Source organism: Cydia strobilella, chromosome 1, assembly GCF_947568885.1.
Source record: "Cydia strobilella chromosome 1, ilCydStro3.1, whole genome shotgun sequence".
NCBI lineage: Eukaryota > Metazoa > Arthropoda > Insecta > Lepidoptera > Tortricidae > Cydia > Cydia strobilella.
The window spans coordinates 5708374-5725385 of NC_086041.1; the positions used below are offsets into that span (position 1 = coordinate 5708374).

At 37.2% G+C, this 17012-nt stretch overlaps 1 protein-coding gene across 1 annotated transcript in view; it reads left to right on the forward strand.

The window, feature by feature from the left end:
- Positions 1-8320: 8320 nt before the first annotated feature.
- Positions 8321-17012, forward strand: part of LOC134755660 (F-box/LRR-repeat protein 7) — an 84775-nt gene continuing 76083 nt past the window's right edge. The window contains exon 1 of the mRNA XM_063692197.1: positions 8321-8720. The gene's annotated coding sequence lies outside the window, so the exon portion shown is untranslated. The remainder of the gene's footprint in view (positions 8721-17012) is intronic.

Here is a 17012-nt window from a genome sequence, read left to right on the forward strand (position 1 = left end):
AACGCGGGCGACGCAATCACACTCTTGCCAAATAGGGTACCTAGGTACTCAATTTCAATAGTGTTAGGTAGGGTGAATGCTATAGTTATTGGCCACTCCATAGTAATGGGCCACTTAACAATCATACGACTAGACTTATATTGACCGGGATATAGACCGTCATTACCTTTGAAACTAACCGTAAATCATTCAAAACTCTAATAATACGACTATTGCCTTGTTTCTGATTTGTTAGGAGTGGCTAATTACTATGGGGGGGGGGGGGGGGGGGGGGGCAATAACCATAGCAGTCACCCTAATTGTTTTTATTATAAATCGAGTTCAAATCGGACATTTCTGACCTAAAACATCAGAAAATTTCATATTTTTAGGGTTCCGTACCCAAAGGGTAAAAACGGGACCCTATTGCTAAGACTCCGCTGTCCGTCCGTCTGTCTGTCCGTCTGTCTATCTGTCCGTCTGTCTCATGAACCGTGATAGCTACAGTTGAATTTTTCACAGATGATGTACATATGCTAAAAATATTCAGCATAAGTCATAAGCAAATCAATAGAATGAAATGGTATCTACGTATTACCACCTACATTATAAATCCTTACATAAAAAAATAAACAAATCAAACCTAACATAATTTTGCATTCCACGCGCGTCTATCTCTCTCTAATCTATGGGAAAGTTATTCCTGGAATGGACGATAAGGGACTTCCATTGGTATCTCCCGTCTCGTTTTAACTCTTGGCTCGCCGTATGCCAGTGCGAGATAGAGGTATAAAAGAATGTCCCATACTACGTTTATATTATTTATCGAAAGTTACCGATGAATCGCTCGATGTGGGATGACTTTTTAAAATATTGTCTGTGGTTTTGCTTGTTTAAGCGCTGGATAAAGACGCTACCCCATACAAATACAGTGCCCCAAAAATACGTTTTCATTTCTTATGCTCTGAGGGTCATTGTTGTTCTAAAAGGTGTGTAGAAAATGATACGTTTCTGCACTAGAGCATTTTACGTTCCAAGTACGATTTTTTTAAATTTTCTACGATAAGCACCAGAAATTTGGGTTTAAATGGATTTATTATACAATTTCCATTCTGATGTTTAATTCCCCATTCCATAAATAACGATACTTTTGCCTAAATTGTTAATATAAAGTACCCTCAAGAAATACTTTAAAAATGTGTATTTAGTCATGTTTTTGAAAAACACATGCATTTTACTTTCCTCGTATTCGAAATGAAAAGTAGAGTGTAGAGGTACCAGGTACCTGTAACCAAAGATAGATATAACTCCGTAATAGATGGATACAGTCTAAGGAAAAAACGTGCCTCGAAAATCACGAAAATTTGATTCTCAATCAGATGGCACCACTAGCTTTGGCCTACTCTCGTATAGAGAGCGCTGACTTTTTCGTTTGTTATTTATAAATTTATCGCATATCAGTGAAAGAACATGGGTCAAAAGTCACTCAAAACCATATAAAAATAATTAATGCAAATAAAAAAATCATTTATCCATATTTAAATACATTTTGACGTATTTTTATAAATCTTCATTTTTAGTTTTAAAGTATGTCGAGAGATGGCAGTGAATTTACAGTGGTTACAAAATTTACTATGACAGTACCGCTCTATCTTATTATATCCTCTTTGCTGTAACTATTTATGATTATGACGTTTTAGTTAAGAGCTATTGTGAGAGCAGGGCCTTATTGATAAGCAACCCAATAAAATTAGGTTACAACCAGGTCACAATCCCAATTATTTTTATAAGATATTTTGATTTGTGTCTTTTTAGTCCTCGTCCTAGTTATTTTTTTTTAAATATTATGACCTCTATTTCAGTTTATAAAATTAGGTTACAGCAACATAACACTGTATTTTATTATAGAAATTCACAAAATGTGACAGTTTCAACCAAAAGGTATCACATAGTCGCTTGTCGATAAGGTTGATTTCAAATTGAAACTATATGAAAATAGCGCCTTATTGACAACCGACAATAAGTACCCTTTTGGTTGAGAATGGCACAAATCTTTTAAGTTGAATAAAGAGTTGTCAAACAAGTGTAAGGCCGCCGGCATCGAGTGGTCCCGACTAAGGGCCTCTGATTTAAACCGTAGGCGGCTAAAGGCGTAATTTAATTTCTGACGTTTCTGTATAATTGTTAAGTGGCGTTGTAAAAACATTTACTTTATAGCCGTCGTCAATAAAATTTGGTTAAAGAGCCCTCGCTCCTAGCGCTACTACAGTCGTTAAGCGAGGAAGGAAAATTAATAACTAGATTAAAATAACGTCGTTTGAGTTTAGACACTGGATTTCAGCGATACAATTGCGTTAGGATTTTTTTTATAGCGCGAAGGAATCTACAGTCCATTAGATAGTCAGCGGTAGAATGAAATCTTCATACATAAAATTGAAAGACTAACTTAGACTTTTTATGTGTGTCGTTTTCAGGCAAAAGGTACCACATTGTCGCTTGCCAAAAGGATGCTTCTGGCAGGTTTTTCGTATAAAGATACAAGCAGTTTTCGTCCTTATAGTAAGCGACAATGTGGTACCTTTTGATTGAAAATGTCACATTTTATTTATTTAACAAATAAAAGCCGAATTCAGTAAACAGTCTATAGTGCCATTATTTTATTGCCGCCGATAAAGCTGATGAGTTCCACTTTAGAGTTAGACCAAGATAAGTCTGCAACGATTTTGATAGCACACGCAGTGCAAGTGTTATATATACGTCATAATTTCATAGTACTGTACTGCGTGTGCTATCAAAATCGTTGCAGACTTATCTTGGTCTAACTGCCAAATAGTGCTTTCTTAATTTAAAAACTAACACGGGACTTAATCGCGTACAAACTTACGTTTATTTATGGCCCGACGTTTCGAACGTGACGTTAGGTGACGTTGACAACCCTAGCGTACAAGTTAATAATCAAGATCAAGTGCGGGTAGTTCGCAAAACCCGCGCGGCAAGATGTTGATACAATTCCTCGCTAGTCTGCCTGTGACCACGAACGTAACGTCACGTTCGAAACGTCGGGCCATAAATAAACGTAAGTTTGTACGCGATTAAGTCCCGTCACAGATTAATAAATAGTTACTAGTCCCGTGTTTTAAAATTATGAGTGAAAATCGTGTTAGTTTAAATCAGTATAGTGTTTTCTTGTCGGAATGGAATTTTTTTTTCAGAAGTCACAATAACATGTCTTTATGCAGATAAAAAACACTTAACATTTACCTCTACCTATATCAGGGTTAATACATAAACTTTTTTTATCCGTGACAAGTGGACAAAGACTAATAATATTCTTTTTAACACTCCAAAGTCGTCCCATTGCTTAGCCAAAGTTAAAGGGTATAAGAGGCGTTTTTCTTATCACACATACGTCTTTTTTGATGTGTGGCGTAAGAATAATAAAGCTGTGGTCAGAGCTGGTTCATGCGGGTGTTATGAGTGCTTTAACAGTCGTAAACTCTACAGTTACCTGCATAACGTGCATTTTTATTATAAAATTTACTCAACACATACAGTTACCAGTGTTACAACAAAATTGCAGTACCGTAAAATGGGGTGAGTAGGATTCGCGGGGAGAGTTGGGTTATGAATGGGGAGAGAAGGGATGAAAGGGGGGTGAGATGGGATTTTAAGGCTACTGCTACAAAAATAATGAATTCTAATTTAAAATGGAGCTTTAGTAATACTCATAATAAAAAATCGATCCAACAATCTTCCAAAATCACCTTTGTATAAAAAACCCACCTTAGCCCAACTACGAGGGACTACGGGGTGGGATTTCCTGTTTATCGTCAAAGTTATGAAATGGAACTACCCAAAATAAAATAAAAACTAAAATACAAACGTCCGGAACATTTATTATATACACCATTCAGTTTGCATATGTAAAAATAAAATGTTATCGAGGTTTGAATGTCAGTTTTGCTCCTACTCACCCCATTTTACGGTATAGGAGCATTCCACGGGCTGTCCGACAAACGCATTTTATTTCATGTATTACAACGTTTTAATCGGCGTTTAAAAGCGATGGTTATTTTTACGTGCATGTTTCTGAGGAACATTTGCCACAGAAACAGAAACTCCTATACCTACAAATCTTCAGAAAATACGCGATTGTACGGGACAACGGTAGACAATTTCATGGAACGCTCCTATACTTTAAACTGTAATTACTGTACCTTATGGATCACGAACCCGACGCCAAAAACCAGTAAATTAAATAAAATAAAACATTTATTCAATTAAAACAACCTACAAACAATCCTAACAAGGCCTAGTTCCCTCTCTTGGTTGGAAGGTCAGATGGCAGAAGCTTTCGTAAAAACTAGTCATCATACAAAAAAAAACTAATATTAAAACAAACACGTACATATAGAGCTAAACAGGAACACAAACTAACTAGAAATTAACTACCTACATTATCTATATTATAAACTCCATTCCGACCCCCACCCTGTCCAAGAAGTGCCAAACATGTGCCAAATATACTTGCGTCAGTTGCGTCAGTTGCGGCATTGCCGCGCTGGCTGAATGGCATGCGATATTTGTTGGACCCAAGTTGGACTAATGAGGAGCCTAAACGGGGATCGCAACCTCTATATTATGTAAACGCCGCCCCAAGTCTTTTACAAACTTTTTCGCTTCCAAACACCACGGCCCAGCCGTTACCACCGCGACCGGAACAAAGTTGTACGCAAATTAAATTAAATTTCGTGAAACTTCGCATGAACATTTATGTACTTAACATATTTCTATCTCTGGTCTCTGGTACTAGTTTCCGAAGCTAAAAATTGTTATAAGTAGCAACGCCGTCCTCGAGGAGGTGAATCTTAAAACTTAAATACGCGATTAAATCCTGTTTTACAATTTAATACCGTGTGCAATTCGTGAAAGTTCATTATTGTCGAGGCTCGGAAGTAGCTACTTGCTGGCTGAGGATTCGTTTTAAACGGACGACCTTGGGAGTCCGTTTAATTGAATCCGAAGCCAGCAAGTAGCCTTCCAGCCGAGTTACATATAGTGCTTTTCTCAAAAATGGCGGTATAAACACAAATATAATAGAAATATTTTACAGAAGCAACGTTATTATGTATATATTTTCACAGAAAAAAGTAAAAAGATTTGCTTTGCCGCCTTTTTTTTAATAAAAAATAGAAGTGTATTTTTCTGCTGAAAATACGCCAACCTAATTTGAGACACCTAAATAGTCGCGGTACCAACATTGTAATAATAAGTACTGATCATCTGTCTGGCTGTTTAATGGACCTATGCCTTCATTTGATATGGCCACTTCAACTTTTAAAAAGTTTGGAACTCGACAAGTAATGGAATTTGTATGCAACATTGCAGTCCCGAAATCGAGACTGCAATGTTAACTTTTTAATTTTTTGACTGACCATAAACTTCGCACTTCGCGACCTACTTTTTAACCGGCAACGTCGACTTTGCCGTCCATTTTTGAGAAAAATATTATTACTTGGGTTTACTTAAAAAATACTGTGCGTGTGTACTCATTATTATTCACAACGACGGGACTTAATCGTGTAAAATAACAAGACCAAGTGCGGGTAGTTCAAAAAACTCGCGCGCCTAGAAGATGTTGATGTCAACAGCCAGTCTTCTCCGAGACCACGGGGACAACGCCGTCCTCGTAACGTCGGAGGTAAATTTAAAACTTATTTTATGCGATTCAATCCCGTCGTTGTGAATAATAATGAGTAAAAATCGTGAAAGTTTAAATCAGTGTTTTGCGTGTGTACTGTTATCGTTCTAAAAAGCCTAGTTAGTTGTGTGATGTAACGTGTAAGTTTTTATTTAAATCTTCACTTAACAAATTACAGCTTTTCTCTGGGACAACCTCATATTGGTTTGATGGCTACTGTTATATAAGTTGGCTACTTTAATATTATCACTTTGAGTGATCACAACATTACATTACAAATAATATTTATATAGGTACTTAGAGAATTATTATGTAGCATACTATTTAAATAGGCACATTCAAACTGTGAAAACATAATACTATCATGATATGACTCTCTGTGCATCTGGCTCGCACTAATACTTATATATTGAATGGTCAATTTAATTAGCCAAATTTCTAAATCAGAATATACACCATCACGTAACATGTAAGTAGCCCAATTCAAAACAATTATTAAGATAATATTGCCCCATGGTCTGAAAGAAATCTGGAAGTCTCGCCATAACAACAATTCCTATTTTCATCATCATCCTAACCTACTTACTCTGTTGGGCAAAAACCTATTTCTATAGGGTTTTTAATTTATTTCCAGAATCGCACAGATTTCCTCACTGTTTCTCTTTATCCCTTTACGGAAAGGCAAGTCGACCATAAGTTCCGAAACACTCAAGGATACTGGTCCACAATACCAAAGAGGATGTGGATATAATAAGATAGAACGGTACTGTGTAGTAAATTTTGGTAACCACTGTAAATTCACTGCCATCTCTCGACATACTTTAAAACTAAAAATGAAGATTTATAAAAATACGTTAAAATGTATTTAAATATGGATAAATAATTTTTTTATTTGCATTAATTATTTTTATATGGTTTTGAGTGACTTTTGACCCATGTTCTTTCACTGATATGCGTTAAAATTATAAATAACAAACGAAAAAGTCAGCGCCCTCTATACGAGAGTAGGCCAAAGCTAGTGGCGCCATCTGATTGAGAATCAAATTTTCGTGATTTCAAAGATAGATATAACTGCGTAATAGATGGATATAATCTAAGAAAAAAACGTGCCTCGAAAATAAAGAAAATTTGATTCTCGTTCAGAGGGCGCTACTAGCTTTGGCCTACTGTCGTATAGATGGCATTGACGGTTTCGTTTGTTATTTAACAATTTTAACGCATATAAGTGAAAGAACATGGGTCAAAAATCATAAAAATAATTAAGCAAATAAAAAAAAATCATTTATCCATATTTAACTACATTTTATCGTATTTTTATAAATCTTCATTTTTAGTTTTAAAGTGTGTCGATAGATGGCAGTGAATTTACTGTGGTTACAAAATTTACTATGACAGTACCGCTCTAGTATAAGTTACTCTATGGTGATTTTCGAGGCACGTTTTTTCCTTAGACTGTATCCATCTATTACGGAGTTATATCTTTCTTTGACAATACATTGCTTCATCTTATCTTATTTTGCTTTAGCTAGCTTTAAGCTTAAACTATTGTTTTGACATCATCTGACAGACTTCGCTGAGTCTAGTTACACGGCGACCAATCAACCCACTATCCCCGTAACAAACGATACCCACCAGTCGCCAACCCGGCCGCGTTAAAAACACATTTTTTCTCACCACACTACTCCTCCTAAACCACTCTTCAAACCTACCGGCTATTACCTAAACGACCGTATTTCTTATCGTTAATAATTCCTCAGTAAAACCACTTCGAGTTCTGCAAATCTTAAACGAAGTTGTAGAGATATGGTTGTCTCTTTCTTTTGTATGGTTAGTGGGTGGTGTGAGCGAGAGCGGAAAGCCCGAGTCTTGCTAGCGGGACATCGACCAGCAGCTTTCAGAAAAACTTAGGTGAGATGCAGTGCGTTGCAACTTGGAAATTATGCTTAAAAGCTTTCTACATATTTGTCGTGTATCACTTTTTATTAAAATATAATCAATATTTTAAAAAGTGGGTTATTGTAATAATATCAATGGAAATTGTGCTTTAGCATCTCTTTCTACTCTGTGTGTTTTTTCTTGCCAAAAGCTTTTCTTCTTTGCCAATAGCTTTTATTAAAAAAAAGTTAAAGTATTTTATTACATTACACACTCGGTTTTTACTACATACTTAGATTTAGCTAATTTATAAATGTGTTTGTTTTATTCGTGTATTTATTAAATAGAAAAGTCTTGAAAAGGAGTTGATAGAGGTACAGCAATATAAACAAACTGCCTTTTTTACATAAGTTTTTCAGAACATTTTTTCTATGTGCATATGTTTTATTACTTTTATTACATACCTATAATTTGAGTTCAGAGACAAGAGTGTTACTGTGTGCTGTGGGTAATTGTAGGTACCAAGTTACCAACCCTGGTGTATTAAGAGTACTACAATTACGCAAATCATCGTAGGAAGGTACAACGACAGTTAAGCAAAAATTATTACTTAATTTGTTACATCCCAAATTCTTTGCAACAAAATAAGCTCTAGCAACCTAAAAATAAAAACCAAACCGAGTTACAACGCCACACAACTGCCGCTACTTGCCCTGTGGACATCGACAAAAACCGTGCAGCCTGCCTTTGTGTGTGTGCGTGCATACCAACGCATACACACAGCCGCGCCGCATACCGAGGCGCGCGGGCGCACCGATCGCTGCGTTTTGCATCGAAGCCTCAGTTCTAAAGCTACTTTTAGGGTCATCAAACGCTTTATAGATTTAAAACGTCAAAACTTTATAAACTAACAACCCTATTTCTAATTTTAAAAACAGAACTGCGTGTAAGTGACGTGAAGTGAGATGAAAGTTTTGATTGTAACAATTTCAACGTGTTAAGTTTTAAATTAAGGTGGTGTTAAGTTTGTGGTTAAGTGAAAAGTGCTGGATAACTAGGTGTGCTTGGTGACATCCGTGCTATGGCAGGGTTCGTGAGGGGTTGAAAGATGTGGAAAAACACTTTCTACGTGAAATCTGTACGGAAAAAGGAGACCAGTAAATAGGTGAGTTTAAAATGGGTAATAGTTATTGGAAAAACATTGATAATTTAGGCTTATTTTCAAAAACTGCTTACTGAAATAACAACTAACCTCCTGTCTGATAAGTAATAAATGATATGACCTTATGTGATAAGGGCCCTGACCAAATTTTTAGTCATTTTGTATTTTTTTTAAACGATTTTTCTGCTCTATATAGAAAAACCGAGGTTTGAATTTGAACCCAAGATTTTTGATTACCATACGCATATTAATTGTCAAAATACCAAAGAAGAATAAACTTCATTCTAAGATACAAATTATTGTCATAGTGACAATCAATATGAAAGTCGCCAGACTTCATACTATTGTCACTGTGACAGGGTACGAAATGGTACTGCTACTGACTAAAGAAAAAGTGACCAAGTCGGGATTCGAACCCGGCCACCGGTGGACTTGGTCACTTTTTCTTTAGTCTATATCTATTTCCGTTCGTACCACAGAGCTTTGACATTTGTCATTGTCACAAATTAAGTCTAATACCTACAGCCCGGTTAAAGTAAGCAGATACCGTAGCTTATGGATGTTTGTAACTCCTTGTTTATCACATGCAGTATGTATACCAAATTTCAACTTAATTGGTCCAGTAGTTTCGGAGAAAATTGGCTGTGACAGACGGACTGACAGACAGACAGACGCACGAGTGATCCTATAAGGGTTCCGTTTTTTCCTTCTGAGGTAAGTACGGAACCCTAAAAATGGGATTTGTATTTGAAATCAATATTGTTGAATTCATTTTGTTTCGAAATCGAACGAAACAAAAGAAAAGAACCTGTCCATTGAAAATAGTTTAAATTTACACTGAAGTCAGTAGGGGAAATGACCTATACAAATCCAATGATGTAAAGGATGTAGACGGCTGCCTTTACCACAGACCTAAAATTTATGCTTATGTCATCCTAGTTCTGTGGCCTTTACACTGACATACTCTGAATCTTAGTTAAGTAAGGGCGTGTCAGTTGAAAAAGAAAGCCACTTGAACGTTTTGTACCTCACAGACTGCAAGATAAGTGCGGTTCGGGTGTCGGTTTAATTCTAATAATGACACCCAACTCAGCTGTCTATCCTTAAATGAAATGAAATTCTTTATTTTCAGGCAACTATTAGCCCATAGATAAACGAAAAACTAAAAGTAAAGACACACATGACAAGATGGCTGCGATGCAGTTCGCAACCCCGCAGTGTCAAGGAGCCGGCCGCGGAACCGCCGGTACTTGACACTCTTCGGCCGGAACTCCTTGGTGAAGGTCGTTGGATGTTCAGTCGGAACGCTCACCACAAAATAATTAAAATTCACACTGTGTCGAGATTCCAACTTCACGACCCTCAGGATCAATCCAGACTTGACTCGTACATACTTTAAGATCTACTCGACCTTCGTAAGGTAAATTAAATCAATGTTCAATCGGTCGTTTGTTAAATCTTCTTCAAAAGATCTTTCTTCTCTTCTCAAAAGATCTTCTCAAAAGTTATTTTGGACTTTTGTCGGGATTACATGGGGATTCTGATGCAGTGTCACTGCTGCAGTTTGTGTCACGTTGTAACGGTACCTAACGCTTTAATGCCATTTTGGTTATATATGCTGAATGTGGAATCGTCCTCTGAATCTGGCCCAAAGTAATGTCTTTTCGGAGCGTATGTTATTTCTCACTTCTGAACAAAAGCCTTTTTCTTTTTCACTCGCTTGTTTATAACTAAACTGCCAGCTGCATCTCGATGTCACTACTGAATCTGATATGCTTACCTCAGCAACTGGCGACCGTAGTCACGTGCATATAGAAATCATAAATCATAAAATAGCGGTGAAACGTGAAACCGTGCATAACAAGAGCCTATATCCCTGGTTATATTCAGTTGGATAACCCTCAATCCCTGAACACCACAACATCAAATCAAATCGTTGTTTATTCCTTAAGTAGAATTAATGTTAAAATCCTCATTTGCAAAATTGGTTGCATAATAAACTGTCCCTGGTCGGCTATATTATAAAAGGTAAAATACATAGTAAGTTTTCCCGCTAGTTCGATTTCGAACACAATAATGGCATGTCAAACGGTTCTGTCGCAGAACCCGTATTGAGACGTCGGAAATAAAGCTAAATTAATTATGTTGAATCGCGATAGTCGGTGTTGACATACCATTTCATGCTAGAGCCGAGGGCGAAGGTATTAACACGCGATCTTAAGCTTTCTTAGTTACAGTCTGAAAGCGAAATTGTGGTACATCTTTCCCATGATCATTTTCTGCGATATACAGCCCACGGTGCGTTTGTGTTTTCTCTCCAATTTCTGCCTTTATTATAATCAGGTGTGACAGCATTGTGTTGATCGTTATCTATTGATCATAACAGTTTTCAACTGTATTTTCTCTATGTCTCAATAGATAATGGTCTGGACGGATAATGGTCTGCACGATGAATGTTCTAAGGCAACGCTTTATTGACGTATCAAAGCAACTCCATATTTGGCTCATAACGTTAAAGAATGGGAATAATAGAGCGGACAATGGGATTGCGGATACTCAACTCGCGGGGTAAGATAGGTAGTATCTAGCCAGCACTTTAACATGCCCATGTCTGGGGAATTGGACCTTAATTTCAAGGTAATAAGAACATTGTTATCTAAAATTGTGGTACGCAAGAGTTATGGCTATCTGTAGCCTCCAAGTGATAAATATTTATTAAACCTTTTTACATATCCTGAAGGGTTTCAAGGCGATTTTATATCCGAGAATGAATTTGAGAAATTGATTTTCTTAGGGTTTTTGTTATTACTTTGAAACCATAGACCATAAACCATGCCTACGCTATAATCTCTCAAAACCTTTGGCCTCTGAAGCAGGTACATTTTTGCTCGCACAGAATTCCACTAACCGATTTTTCTGGGGACGTTTACTTTAGGACTAGTGAGTACCTAATGGTCTTAAGGTGACGCTTGGTGGTGGTTAAAGTGACTATCTCGAACATTTTATCGGCTTAAAATATAAGTAGTACACAAACATATCTATTTATACGTTACTAGTAATTATTTATGCCCAGGGTTAAGCATACTGTATGTAGTTTCCTAGTACCCATAAAATCTTTCGGTCGGTCTATGCAGGATTTTTTCCCAAAATCGATTATAATATGACAGAAGATAATAGCAACGTATTGATAGTAAGTACGAATATTATTCCGGTTTGTGTCCCTAAAATAATCCGTAACTTATAACTCGTCTCCTCAACATGGTTATCTGAAACAGGATTAAAATTAACTCACTTTCACATTGAGGCTTTAAGGATGAGCATCCGCTAAAATAAGGTCAATGCTATTTACTGCCTTTATCCAAACCAGAATACACACCGTGACTTACAATAACCTGACAGATGAACAAACTTAAATCACTTTTTTCGTACGAAAACGGAACGAGTAAATAATATCTTTAATATAAATATTATTGTTAGTAAGTATAGTATGTCAAAGGTAATTTCAAACATAGACAGAGAGAATCATACTATCTTTGTCTTACACTAGTACTAGCACTCAAAAGAAAAGGATGAGTATAGTTTTTTTTTGTTCTTCAAAGTTCAAGATTTGCTTGACCATCTATGTAAGTGCGTTATTTTCTGGAACAAAATAACTCTTTTGCGATTTCGTTCCTCGTTAATGTTACTTTTAGTTACGTATTGTTATAACAATTGAAAAAAAATGGTACAGAAATAGCAATTGATTGCTATCTGTAAGTGATGACGTTCGATAGGTGTACATAATAATTATGTTTGTGTAAATATTTTAGACACCTGAATTTTGAAACTAAAGAAAACTTGCCTTCGGTGTTTCTGACCATGGGGCTTTAAATTCAGGGCTCGATTCTACTCGCTAAACTTAGCTACTTTTATTATGGAACCAACCCCGAAATCGCGAAAAAAAAATTGACTTTTTATACATTTTGGCTGATCAGATGTCGACGTTTTCTATGGAAAAGCCAAAATGTTTTTCGCGATTTTGGGGTTGCTCCAATAATAAATAATAGTAGCCCAGTTTAGCGATTAGAATTGAGGCCTGAATTTAAAGCTCATGGTCAGAGACATGCTGAAGACTGTAGAAGTATAAGTTTACTTTAAGCAGTTGAAGTCTGTCGGTTATATGGCCCACGGCGTATACTGCATGCGGATGCGGATATACTGAGACAAGACGCTATAAGTAATTATTACTTCTGAGAATATTTAAGAACAGTATCTAACAAAACAAGTTACGTTAAATCCACGTTAAATCAAATTCGTTTACAGTTTGTTGCCGTGTGTATTTTTTTTTGCTCACATTAGCTCGCTGTTTCCTGGTCCTACCTCTTTTTATGGGTATGCATTGCAAATTGCAATAGTCATTGTTACTGTTTGGCAAAGTTGTTGTTTAACCTCTCGTGCTAATATTGATGAATTTTTCCTTTATTTAAGTAAATCTAAACTTTTTGATACTACTACTCGGTACATCTCAAACAATCATCATCTTCCTCGCGTTGTCCCGGCATTTTGCCAGGGCTCATAGGAGCCTGGGGTCCGCTTGGCAACTAATCCCAAGAATTGGCGTAGGCACTAGTTTTTATGAAAGCGACTGTCATCTGACCTTCCAACCCAGAGGAGAAACTAGGCCTTATTGGGATTAGTCCGGTCTCCTCGCGATGTTTTCCTTAACCGAAAAGCGACTGGTCAAATGATATTTCGTACATAAGTTCCATATAAGTTCCGAAAAACTCATTGGTACGAGCCGGGGTTTGAACCCGCGACCTCCGGATTGCAAGTCACACGCTCTTACCGCTAGGCCACCAGCGCTTTTTTTAATAATCCAATTAAAATATGTTTGTTATCATTTATTTCATTCACTAGATACTGGGTGATAATAATTCATTATATAGCGCCACCAGAGCATACAGAAAACATTATTTTCTCACCGCATAACTAGTTATGCACATATCAGACTCTAAATAGCCTGATTAGGCTAAACACAACACAGTCTCGCCTAATAAATAAACGTCAGAATCACTTAACACAACCGGACATTTAGCTGAGCTCTCATCATTGTATTCAAAGTGGTTTTTGCGTCCAATAAACATGTATTGTCTGTATTGACAGTTAAGACTAACTTTGTTGCATGTAAAAATGTGGCGGAAAGAAACGTTGGCAAACAGCTTCCTTTTGACTTCTCGTTATTGTATTTAAATTGAAATTAAATGTGGAAATATTATTACGATAAATACGTTTTTACAGTAGGGTTCATACTGTGCAGTGTGCTTGTCTCCGGTGGATAAAAAATCATTCCTGACACCTGTCACTTATGCTACCTGCGTAGACACACTGGCACCGTCCCACCTCCAACAGACTAATGTAAAAGCGGGCGGAGCGGCGGAAAGCGCCGAAATTTTAAAACGCAATAAATATAAGAGCCTCGGTAGAGAGTATCATTTCGTTCCATTTGGAGTTGAAACTCTAGGTCCATGGGGTCCCAGCGCGCACAAGTTGTTTGCAGAAATCGCGAAGCGTCTAGTTGACGTAACTGGTGAACGAAGAGCTGGCGGCTTCCTCGCACAACGTATTAGCATTGCGATACAGCGAGGAAATGCCGCCAGCATCCTTGGTACAATGCCTCAAGGGCCTATTTTAGATTTAAGCTACTAATTAATTTCGTTTACGTAGTATCACTGTATATAATATCTTGTATTTTAATTAAGTATTATTGTCCGAATATAACACTTGCCACGCATGTTTTTTCTCATTTAATCATTTAGGTACGTACAAAGTAGATATTTTAATTTATTGTCAGAATTCTATCAATATCCTACTACAGCCAAAATCTTCATCGCTTGCAAAGTATGATGTTTTCTGAAACTGTAAACTAGATAAGTAAATAGACTAGATAAGTAGATAAGTCCAAGGTTTCAAAGAAGGTATTTATGCAACACTACTGTCAATATTATACTTCAATAAAAATTCAAAACAAATTTAATTTCGACAAATTAAATTTCGGTAACGACATACCGAAATCAGAACATCAATAAGGTTCTCAAAATTTGCATAAATTGATAATAATCACTTCCGATCCGAGGCAGCGTGGCCGGAAAAAGTATGTTAATGTTTAGAAACCATGCAAAAACATAATTTAATGGCTTCGTTATTATCTGATACGGTTCCAATACCAACAAGCGAATATTTGAGCGGTTCATTCATTTGAGACGAGCACATTGAGGAAGTGACACCGAGAAAGTGATAATATCGCGTTGCGTCACTTTATAAGTTTGTAACGGATATGTCAAGGATACATTGGTTTATCAGTACCACTTTTTGTATAGAAACGCTTCATCACGCCCATATCTCCACATCTATCTTATTAAAGGTGACGGTAGCAACTGCCAATCAAAGTATATTGTCCCTCAGGATGAAATGGACGAACGTAACCACTAGATGCTCAAGTTATCTAACTTTATGCCTCTTAGCTCGACATTGCACAGAAGACGCGTTTAATTGCAGGAAGTAAGAGTTAAAGCCAGGCGGTCTAGACACCATATCTACCATATCAAAAAAGACGTAAGAGCATTACCTTTTAAAAACACAGCATTCCTTTCGTATTAGGATAGAAATGACCAGTATTCTAGCGATAGATTTAAAAGGGCGCAAGAAACCTAAAAAACTAGACGCATAGGTTGTTATGGAGAGAATGTCGTTTATTATCTCCGATCGACAGATAAAGTGACAGAGTGATAAAACATGTCTTGCTTCATAAATGGGCTAGAAATAGTTAAAATGCGCTAATAACTGAACTAACGAAGTCGTTTAATATGTATGCGTCAATGAATAACGCAGTGAATAGCGAATGTTTTTAATAACGGTATTTTTCATATCTATCTGATCTGACTCTTAAGGATGACTCACGTTAGACCGGGCCGAGTCCGGGCCGGAGCTTCCGGCGCTTCGTTTTCTATGGAAAGCATCACGTGGTCACCTGTCATGTCATAGAAAAGCGAAACGGCGCCGCAGCGTTCGCGTTCGCAACGAGATCGCCCACGTAGGACACTTCTATACGTATCAAAGGATTGGTTCACCCCGCGCCGCATCGCTTCGCTTCGCTTTCGCGTGTTGTTCGCCTACGTAGTACGCTGCGTTATGAACTAGTTGCTCGAGGTTCGTCGATACATTGTTTGTTCCGCGGGCCCAAGTAGGTCTTGGCGTGTGGCACAAGTTTGTCGCTACTCACTCGCTTTTACTATTGTATCCCATAGACAATTAATAGTGATTCATCATCATCATCATGTCAGCCGATAGACGTCCACTGCTGGACATAGGCCTCCCCCGAGGCTCGCCACTCCGACCGATCCTGTGCCGCTCGCATCCACCGAATTCCCGCGACCTTCACCAGGTCGTCGCTCCACCTCTGTATAATCATAGTGATTGCTGCCTGGGAATTCCAGTGTAAATTTACAATTTTGGTAAACTTTATCGTACTTTCTTTTAATTTGTACTACCAAATAGTATTTTAGCTCGCCACGCCACATCAGTTTCTGTTAGGTACTTAATAGTAGCACAGATCTACATTGTACAACATTGCCAGTGAAATATCAGAAGTCCTACTAAAATTGGAATGAATTCAGAATTAATATATGATTGCATAAAATACGAGATTTTTAACAGTATATTTTAAGATACGAGTATAATCTGTATAATCACCTGATGTGTTTGCGCACTTAAATACTTTTGTATGTTATAGTTTATCACGAATAAATGCGATGATTTCTGATTTTTTTTTGATTTCCAAATGTTTATAAATATACGTGATGGCTTCCCTTTTGTAGACTTAAATAATCTAAGCGTAAGCGTCGCTCTAGACTTGTGGATAGCATCAGCATCCTTATAATTTCCGTCATAACAAAACTTTCGTCACGGTCGCCCTCGGTACCTTCTAGAGTACCTTATAATAGTCCTTAGCCCCTTGCGTTTGCTTTATGCTGAACAAAACAGAATCATGCTAACCAGTCTGGTGACTGTTGTTTAGTATGCTTCAGTAATCGCACATTTAAATTTATCTGCAATAAAATATCATCAATGAATAGTAAAGGAGCCCACTGTTTATCAGTCCGCCGCGTCGGACGATATCAGCCTGCAGTTAGAACAAAAATTTGATAGTTTCGAACAACTGACAGGCCGATATCGTCTGGCAGACTGGTAATCAGTGGGCCTCTTAAGATTAGGAACACGTAAATAATTTCTCTTGGAATCAAAACCACACCCTAAGCT